At 47.2% G+C, this 10,331-nt stretch overlaps 1 long non-coding RNA gene across 1 annotated transcript; it reads right to left on the reverse strand.

The window, feature by feature from the left end:
- Positions 1-2,808: 2,808 nt before the first annotated feature.
- Positions 2,809-8,240, reverse strand: LOC103596045. The gene is made up of 3 exons (XR_551016.1): positions 6,161-8,240; positions 5,466-5,673; positions 2,809-4,601 (listed from the first exon to the last, which is right to left on the reverse strand). It is a non-coding gene; the product is annotated as an uncharacterized LOC103596045 (long non-coding RNA).
- Between the last annotated feature and the right edge of the window lie 2,091 nt (positions 8,241-10,331).

Here is a 10,331-nt window from a genome sequence, read left to right on the forward strand (position 1 = left end):
AAAAAAAAAAAAAAAAAAAAAAAAAAAAAAAAGAAATAAAAATGTATTTAACATACTACTGAGGTTCTAGCTAGTGCAGCAAGGCAAAAAAAAAAAAAAGAAATGAAAAGCACATGTATTGGAAAGGAAGAAGTAATATTGTGTATATTCACAGATATCATGATTGTCTACACAGAAAATCCTAAGGAATCTACTAATGCATGAATTTAACAAGCATGCAGCATACAAAATCAGTATGCAAAAAGCAATTGTATTTCTACATATTTGCAACAAACAGTTGGAAACAGATTTTAAAAACAAATTGCAGCATACAAAATCAGTATGCAAAAAGCAATTGTATTTCTACATACTTGCAACCAACAGTTGGAAACAGATTTTTAAAACAAATTTTTCATTTTAAATATTTTAAGAAACATTTAAACATTTTATTTCAAATATTTTATTTTAAATGTTTTTTAAAACAAACATTTGCAATAGCATCGAAAACAGAAAAGACTTAGGAACAAATTTAACAGATGTGTAAGACCTCTAACTGAACACTATGAAATAATGCTGAGAGATTCTAAGAATGATCAAAATAAATGACAAAATATACCATGCTCGTATATGGGAATACTCAATATTGTTAAGATCCCAAATTGATCTATAAATTCAATGTAATCCTGATCAAAATCCCAACAAGCATTTTTGTGGAAATTGACAAGCTGACTCTAAGGTTTGTATGGAAATACAAGCAACCTAGACTAGCAAAAAAAAAAAAAAATAATAATAATGAAAAAGAACAAAGTTGGAAGCAGGGCTGGCATAAGGTTGAGGCAAATGAGACACTCATATCAGGTGCAAAATCCCAATAATCAAGATACATAATATTTTAATGCAATATGTTGAAAAAGCAAATGTAATGCAAAAAAATTCCATGACAATACCGACATTTTAAATCAAACAAGATCAGGGCTTATGCCACCTGATTTCAAGACTCATTAAAAAGCTACTCTAATCAAGACAGTGTGATATAGACCAATGGAATAGAATAGTGACTCCAGAAATAGACCTATTCTTTTTTTATTCTGTTTTTTTCTATATGTATTTTTACATTTTTCTATATACAGTACTATTTTTGTAACAGTAATTTTTTATTAGATTATAATTGATTATACATATTCTTGGTGTTCAACGTTGACATATGTTGATCAATATTGTTAGCATATATATTATTACAAATCGTACTTATTCCTTATGTGCCTTGTCTAATCTCTTCCCATCCCCCTCTCCTCCCCCCTCCCACCTCTGTTAACCCTAGATTTCTTCTCTCCGTCTGAAAGAGCAATGGTTACTCTGTTGATTTGTTGCCTAGATGATCTGTCCAATGCTGAGAGGTGTGTTCAGGTCCCCCAGTATTATCATAGAGTAGATGCTTCTTCTGTCATTCTAGAATGGGCTTTGTGGAGAGAGACATCCTCTTCTTTTTTTTTGGTCTCTGCTGGTGACTCCCCTTGTGTCAATGCACTCAAGTGGCTGGAGGGCCATCTGCATGGTGGTTGTGGTATCTAGCCGCTTTTGCAGCAGCTGTGGCTATTGTGGTGGCTGTGGTGGGCCACCCACATGGAAGTAGTGTTTTTGGCATGCTCCTTCCCTGGTTGCAGGAGGAGGGGTCAGTCCCCTACTCCATACCTCAGGACCCCAGGTGGGCCCGTGGCAGCTGCAGTGTGCCTGGTTGTGGGAGGAGGGGCTGGTCCCTGGCTCCATCTTTTTATATATTCTAAAATGTTGGTGAAGAGCAGTAGGGTGGGAGGGGGAGAGGAGATGGGGTAAGCAAATAGGCTGGGAGAAGGAGGAAGGAGGGAGGGTATGGCTGAGGCCTGTGGCACCTCTCTCATTCCTGGAGGGGAGATCAGGGGACTTCCAGTGGTGGCTTGGTTGTTGCTGGGCTGAATGCAGATGGCAAGGGGGTTTGGCTGAAGCTCTTGGCCCCCCACTGCCCGGGCTCAAGAGCCCAGGGTGCTTCTTGCAGCAGCTCAGTGGTCATTGCTGAGCCTGGTTGCTGGTGTAAGGGGGGAGTGGCCGAGGCCCGAAGCCCCCACCATCCCAGTTCAGGAGCCTGGGGTGCCTCCTGAGGTGGCTTGGTGGTTGTCGCTGGACTGGTTATGGGATGTTGGGGGTGTGTGGCTGAGGTCCCCAGCCCTCCCCTATCCCTAACTTGGGGGTCCAGGGGGGTTCTGGTCCTTCTAGGTTTTATAGGTGGTCTTTGGTGAAATGAGACCTCTTTACTAGTTAATATCAAACTTTGGTCTGTGGGTATTTTGCCTTTTCTTTCTTTCTGAATTATTCACTGTTTCCAGTACTTAAACTCTGTACTGGAACTAATTTTGTTGTCCTTTGCTTACTTCTAAACTGGGGGAACTTCCTGTGGAGACCAGCACTTGAGCCCTGTGGTTGAGCTAAATTGCTGCATTGCTACTGATTTCCTGGCGAGGCTTTTTGGTGCAGTTCAGGTTTTAATGGTTGACTTTGTAGGTACTTCCAGGTCTCGTGAGATCCATCACCCCTAGGTTGTGTAGAAACTCTGGTCTAGTCCTGAGTCTTTTCAGCAAACTGCTCCCCCTGCAGTTCTATATTCTTGACCAGTTTACACAGAGTAGGCCTGTGCTGATTGGAGGGCAGATTAGCTGTCCTCGCTGTGCCCCAATGTTCCCCTAATGGCCCATCTTCCCCACCCCTCTCACTCCAAACACTTTCCATGGGACGGGCCGTGCACACACTGGGGACCATGTATTCTGTCATCTTAACTGGAAGCCATCAGACCTATTCTTATATTATCAATTTATTTTTGACAAGGGTGCAAAGTAATTCAATAGGAAAATGATTGTCTTTTCAACAGGTAGTGATGAAGCAACTGCATATGCATATGGGGAAAAAAAATGAACCCAACCCAACCCCTATCTCAAACTCTACACAAAAATTGATTCAAAATAGATCATAGCCCTAAACATAAAAGCTAAGACCATAAGATACAGGAGAAATATTAGTGACCTTGGGGTAGGCAAAGATTTTTTAGCACACTAAAAGCATAAAACACAAAAGAAAACAATCAACAATTAGACTTAATCAAAAGTTAAGACTTCTGATCTTCAAAAGGCATCATTTTAAAAATGAAAAGACAAGCCACAGACTGGGAAAAAATACTCACAATTTATACATCTAACACAAGATTCATATCCAGAATACAGAAGAAACTCTTAGAATTCAACAACAAGAAAACAAACAACCCAATTTAAAAACTGGCAAGACTTAATTAATTCACAAAAGATGGTACAAATATGTCCAATAAGCACATTAAAAGAAATTCAACATCTTTAGTTGTCAGGGAAACAAATTAAAACCACAATGAGACACTACTTCATGCCCAATAGAACAGCAAAATCATTAAAAACAGACAATACCAAGTGTTGGTGAGGATGTGGGGCAACTAGAACTCCCACATCCTGCTGGTGGGAGAGTAAAATAGTACAACCACTTTGGAAAAGAGCTTTGCAGTTTCTTAAAAGTTGAAAATACACCTGCCATACAACCTAGCCATCAACTACCAGGTATTTGTCCAAGAGAAATGAAAACACATGTCCACACAAAGACTTCCATACAAATGTTCATAGCAAATTTATTTGTAATAGTACAAGACTGTAAACAACCTAAATCTCTACTAACAGGTACATTCATAAACAAACTGTGGTACATCCATACAATGGAATATTACTCAGCAATAAAAAAAAAAAGGATGAACCACATGCATGAATCTCAAAACGTTACACTGAGTAAAAAAAGCCAGATATACAAAAAAGTACATAATATATATTTCCATGTACACAAAGTTTGAGAACACACAAAATTAATCTATAGTGTTAAAAATAGGATCGGGGTTTCTGGGGTGGAGATGGGGATTGATGGTAAGGGGGACTTACCATCCACAAGGAAACTTTCTGTGGTGATGCAAATGTTCATTTCTTAATTGGGGTGGCGGTTATATGACAATATATTTGTCAAATCTTATCATTCTGTACACTTAAAATGTGTGTATTTTATGGTATATAAAATACTCCCCAATGAATGAAATATTCCTCAATCAAAACAAGCAGTGGAGGATGAAGGGGATGACACCGTGAACCCATGTTGCCCCCATCTCATCCCGTCCTGCTCTTACTTCTTCAAGCAGTACGCTGATGTTCTAGCTTTGGACACCACAGCCCAGTAATCTACAAAGCCAATGACTGAGTCCAGCCATGACTTGGGACACAGTCCTTAATGGAACCCTCAGAAAAGAGACATTTCCCAGTTGCAGCTGACACAAGTGTGAATCTACCACCAAACCCAAAGTTCTTTGCCCTCACTTACTTGGGCAAGTTATTAAACTCCTCTGGGCCTCAGTTTTCTTACCTGTGAATTGGAACAATTCCTAGGGTTGTTGTAAAGATTCAATCAACCTTAAGCATTTAGAATAGAGCACAGCAGAGAGGAAGTGCATGTAAAGTGTTGGCTGCTGTGGTGGTGGAGGTGGCAGCCCATGGTCCCTGGGGCAGGCGAACTCAAAGGCAGAGAAGTGGAGGCTGCTGGGAGAAAGCAGAAGAGCAGGGGATGTCTGTCCACCCGACCCGAGCACCAAAGGTCCTGTGCACCCTGGGTGCAGGCATGAACCACATATCCTACGTATGTATCTGGGTGTTTTCATTTCCTAGGGCTGCCATAATAAAGTACTGCAAACTGGATATAAAACAACAGAAATGTATTCTGTCACAGTTCCGGAGCTAGAAGTCCAAAATCAAGGTGTTGCACGGCCATGCCTCCTCTGAAGCCTAGGGGAAGAATCCTTGTTTCTTCCAGCTTCTAGGAGCCCAGGAGTTCCTTGGCATGTAGCATCACTCCAATATCCACCTCCATTTTTCACTTGGCCATCTTCCCTCTGTGTCTCTGTGCCCAAATTTACCTCCTTATAAGAACACCAGTTGGGTTGGATTAGGCTCATCTACCCTGCTCCAGTATGACCTCATCTTAACCTGTTTACATCTGCAAAGACCCTATTTCCAAATAAGGTCACATGTACTGAGGGATAGGACTTGAACATACCTTTCGGGAAGACACAGTTCAACCTATAACACTGGTTGCTACCACACTGAAATGCATTTGTGAGGATGTTCAGTTGTACACACGTGTCCCGGCCTGCCACCACCCAAGTCTCCATGAGGCTCATGAGGAGCCATGTGCATGTGTACACCGACATGCTCTGTTTGTGTGGGTTTTTATCCAACATAGAAGTTTCTTTAATAATAGTCTGGTTTTCTCTCTTCTCTGTGCTCAGATTTCTCACCTGCCTATGGGCTGCTGTGCTCACACACAAAAGGAGGGGTTTTCCATGGCTTTCCACTTGTGAAATGAGTTATTTCCTGGCACATTTCTTCCTCTAATTATACACTTACCTCCCCCACGGGCTGACTCAGGATGAAAAACAAAAGGCTCAGGACTCGGGCCTCAGGCTGACTTGGGACGCTGTGCGCACACACGTGCACACACACACTTTCACAACAGCAGTCAGGGTGTGGTTCTGAGAGCCTGCCAAGGACCTTAGGGGTCTTCCTGACTGAGAAAGCTCCCCAGAGCACCACACACAGCCAGGGTCTTCTAGAACTGCAAAAATATTAAAGGCACATACATTAACATGTTAAAATATTCTTTTCACACAAAAATCCCTATAATAATCCATCCTCCCCCCAGATTACTCTAAGGCTGCTGCTGTTTCTCCACTGGCAAGTGGGAGCAGGCAGGAGGAGGGAATAAGTAGTATGGTCTTGCTGCCTGCCCTCCTCCTGATCCCCCCAAGAAATGGGGCTTCACAGACTGAGTTTGAGCATAGACCCTGAATGGCCAGTGATCACTCTGCCTGGCACTGAAGTAACTAGACAGGGAGCCTGAAAGCAACAGATCCTCTCTACCTCTTTTCAGAGAAATATAGTTTATCAAAGTGGGCAGAAATCTGGAGGCCATATTTCAACCTACTCATTTCACAGATGGAGAGACTGAGGCCCAGGAAGTAATCAGTATTGCTCACGCTCCCAGAACCAGCACCTCCTGCCTCCTGGTACAATATTCTTCCCCCCATCACCTCCTGTCTTACCTGCCTCATCTTTTTCGGCTCTAGGGGTAGGGGTGGTGGAGAGAAAGGATGGAGGAAGAGCCCCCCATCTCCACGGGAGGTTAACAGGAGAGAGCCACAGGAGAACATCTTGTAAGGTAAGAAATCTTCTCTCCAGCTGAAGGTTCCTCTGCAGCCCAAACTGCACTCCCAGAAAGTTCGATGGCATCCACCAGCCACCCCAGCCTCCTCTGCTGATCTATTTAACCCAGAGACGCTGTGATTGTTCATGCGCTTTGATCCTGCAGACACTGGCAGCTTTTTGTTCTATTATTCACTGCAGGGAGGATGCTGAGTTGTCTCTCCTTATTACAGGCCATGGCTGGGCTGCCCACCGCCTCCCCAAGGCCACTGGATATGCCCATCAATAAGTCAGTAGCAGCAGCTGACTTTGTGGTGCCTTTTGGGGAAGGGATTTGCACCATTTCAGAATCAGAGTTTCCTGCAAGCCTTCTTTTCAGCAGAGATCAGGAGAGGATGACAATGAGCGGAAAAATGGTACAAGTACATGCAAAGATGCTCAGAGGCATGCCTTATCTGCCCAATTGAGTGGCAAACTTTTGAAGGCAGATCCTGCTCTTCTGTGTGCCCCCCATGGCACCCAGCAAGACATCCACTAATATTTATTTAATGAGCGAATGTGTGAGTGAACATCTCTTCCTCAAACCCATTCCCTCCAAAACAGAGGAAAGGAAGCACAAGAACATCACAGTACGTCTAACTACATGCATTATGGGGTGTGTATTCGTTTACCCACAGTCTCCCCCATACACATCAGCAGATACAAGCGCCACACCGGCACCTCGTTTCATCCACAGCTGTATCCCCAGTGCCTAGAACAGTGCCTGGCACACAGCAGGCCCTCAAGAAATGTGTGCAATAAATGAATAAACTCGGTGTCAGCTCGTCACCAGCTTGCTGAATGACCTGGGCCAGTCACTTCCTCTGTCTGGATCACAATTTGCCCCTGTGTGTGACAAAGGCATTGTGCCAGATCTCCAATGAAGTCATCTAGTCTAGACATTTCTTGAAGAACATGGGACATGGTGTCACTGTTGTGGGAAAACTGCGGGTTTCCCAGTCAGGAAACCAATATGTTGTGGGAAACTGCAGGTTTTGCCAGCTACGTCCGGGTTCTTGATGAATTGGAGGAGACACGCCAGAGGTGAAAAGCAAAGTACAGTATATTTAGTAAAGAGAATACACTCCATAGAGAATGGAGCGGACTCCACCAACAGTGTGGCTCTGGAGGGCTGTCAGTAACATTCCCCCTGGTTTAAGTCCTCCCAGCTGGATCCCTGTCCTTTGGTCATTGGTTGAACCCTGGTAGTCTCTGTTGATTGGCACCTTAGCTGGTGGGAGCTCATTGGTCCAATTGAATGGCGCTCTACATGGGGGTGGAGCTCCCTATCTGTCTGTATTTCCCGTGGCTGTGCATGCCACATCCTCAGGGAACCAGCCTCACCGGCTATCTTACTCGTAAACAACCAGGTTTCCTTTTCCCATTCTTGTCCTTTCCTGATTTCCACAACACCACCATACCAGTTCCATGCCCGTGAGTCTGCTAGACCCATGTTCTGCTTCTGGCACCTTCCTCCATAGTCACAAAGTGCTTTGATAACCTACGCAGATGCAGGCACCTGCAGCCAGGGGAAATGTCCGGAGGCTAGAGCATGGATCTCCTTGAATGGAATGCATGACTTCTGCAAAAATGGTGAGAGCTTTATCAGTCATATCTCCACGTCTGAAGCTGCTCTCCTCCCACCCAAAACCCAGCAGTCGTCCAGGAAAGCATGGAGAAGAGGGAAAGCCCTAAAGAAGCCATTTTCCAACAGACAGCCCTTGAAAATACAGGTGGAACGATGGAATAACCAACGCACCCTTGAGCAAGGGCAGAAGGCGAGTGACGATTTTCATGACTAATCCTTCAATCTTGGAGGAGGGAAACACATTCCAAAGTGACTGCTTGAGACAAGAACAGGGTGGGACCCAAGATCAAGGGCAACTCAGAATCAGGAGATAGGGAGTCAGCCACGCCCAGCTCGTGGAGAGAAATGTAGAGAACGGTGTGGCATGATTCCCTGAGTGGAAAAAGACAGTAATTCTGGGCCGGCCCGGTGGCGCACTGGATAGTGCGCCGCTTGGGAAGCGCGGAGGCGCTCCCGTCCGAGGGTTCGGATCCCACGTGCAGACCGGCTCCCGCTCACTGGCTGAGCGAGGCGTGGGAGCAACACCGAGGTTTGCAATCCCGTTGCCGGTCCCCGGTCCGGTACGGGGGCAACACTGAGGGTTGCGATCCGTTGCCGGACACGGAAAAAAAAAAAAAAAAAAAAAAAAAAAAAAAAAAAAAAAAAAAGAAAAAGACAGTAATTCTCACTCCACAGTGTGGGTTCACTTCTCAGCTAAACCTTCCCTGTGCGGTTGCCCTTCAGACACTGTCTAACAGGGTAGGCCCTGAGCACCCCCTCTGCCCTCACCCCCACCTTGCAGCCAGCTGGCCTCTCTGGCATGGCGATTCGTGCATGTGTATTATCTTCGTTGGGGTGGGCAGCAGGGGTGGCATCCCCTGTTCACAGCCCTGGGCGTGGAATGCGTGGGCAGGGCCCGGCTAGCTCGGATTTCTGTTTTGACACCTCCCCGCACCCCTGCCGCCCCTCCTCCCGCTCCCCTGAGCAGCGGAGCTGTTTTTCCAGCGCAGCCTCGCTCAAGGTCAGGGCGCGGCCAAGGCCCGGAGGAGGGGCGGGCAGTGGTTCCCAGCATGGCTCTCACCTGACATTTACCTTACCGGCTGTTGACTCGCAAACAATACAGCGCATGCCGATCTGCAGTGTTCCTTCCGTCTAATTTCCCGGTAGTCCGCTCCCACCAAACAGACACGCAGGCCTCCGCTGGCCCTGCGCGGACCTGGAAAAACACAGAGCTTGGCTGGGCTCCCCGGGCTGGGTGACCCGTCCCCTCCCGGCCCGCGCCGGCCTCTGCTGCGTGAAGAGGCCATGCCGTGGCGCCTATCGTCCACCAGAGGGCAGCCGCGGGCCGCAGAACTCCCGACCGCAGCCGTCGTGCCCGGACAGGCCCGCCCTGCGCCTGCGCACACCCGAGGCCGCCCTTGGCCCTGCGCCCGGTGGGTGCTTCCGGCTCCTGCGGCCGCTTTCGGCCGCCCGCCCTTGCTGTGGTTCTGCGGTCCCCGGAGGGAACAATGGGCGGATTTCAGGCGACCCGGCCGAGCAGCCTTCCTCTGAGGCCCCAGAGACGAGATAAGAGGCAGTGAGCTGCGGTAGTGGCCGGGGGGGTTTAGGAAGAATGGCCCGGCCGGCCGGGAGGGCTGCGGGGCAGTCCCGCCTGCTGCCGCGCTCGCTCGCCTGGAAGCCCCGTCCTGGCCGGCCTCTCACATTCCGACGGCCCGAAGGCCCCTCCTCTAGCCCACCCTTCGTCCATCCCGCTCCAAAAACAGATGAGCAAGGTCACCTCCATCTTTTACAAAAGTTGCACTTACCCGGAGGCCCGGGGCGCGGGCCGTTGGGAACGTGCAGTTTGCAGAGAGCCCCAGTCCCGGGGCTGTGAACTGCAGGCTCTAACTGCTTAAAGACTTTCAAGGTCAGAGCTGGAAACGACTTCAGGAATCAGCCAGGCACCGATGAGAAAGCAAAAGTCACAGAGTTCTACAGTCCCCCACTTAGGACCCTGTAATGGCTTCCCTAGCTCTTGGAGAAAGTCCACTCTTGAAACAGCCTCTGGCCCCGACAGCATCTGCTCCTGTTTACTCTCCAAAATGCCGCACTCTCTATTCCAGCTCTTCTCTGTATCCTGGCTTTGCAAATTTACTCCCTCATCCCAGCCTCTCTCAGCCCCAATCTCTGCCCGACTAACTCCTGCTTGTCTTTTAAGTCTTGGCTTAGACACCATTTCCTCTAGAAAGCCCTGCAGGCCTTCCCTGTACACCTACCTTACAACCCTATCCAACACCGTGTACCAGGGTAGCCCACGCAGAAGCTGGTCTGCTTTTTCAAGTCCCTGGTCCCTCTCTCCTCTAGACTATGAAAGGCTCACACCAGGTCCTAATTAATATGTCCCCAGCATCTAAACCAGTCTGTGATAGGGGCTTCATAAATATGTAATTAATGGATCTCCATCCACACCCTGGTTTCTGGGGCTG

Source organism: Galeopterus variegatus, unplaced genomic scaffold (genome assembly GCF_000696425.1).
Source record: "Galeopterus variegatus unplaced genomic scaffold, G_variegatus-3.0.2 Scaffold1921, whole genome shotgun sequence".
Taxonomy (NCBI): Eukaryota; Metazoa; Chordata; class Mammalia; order Dermoptera; family Cynocephalidae; genus Galeopterus; species Galeopterus variegatus.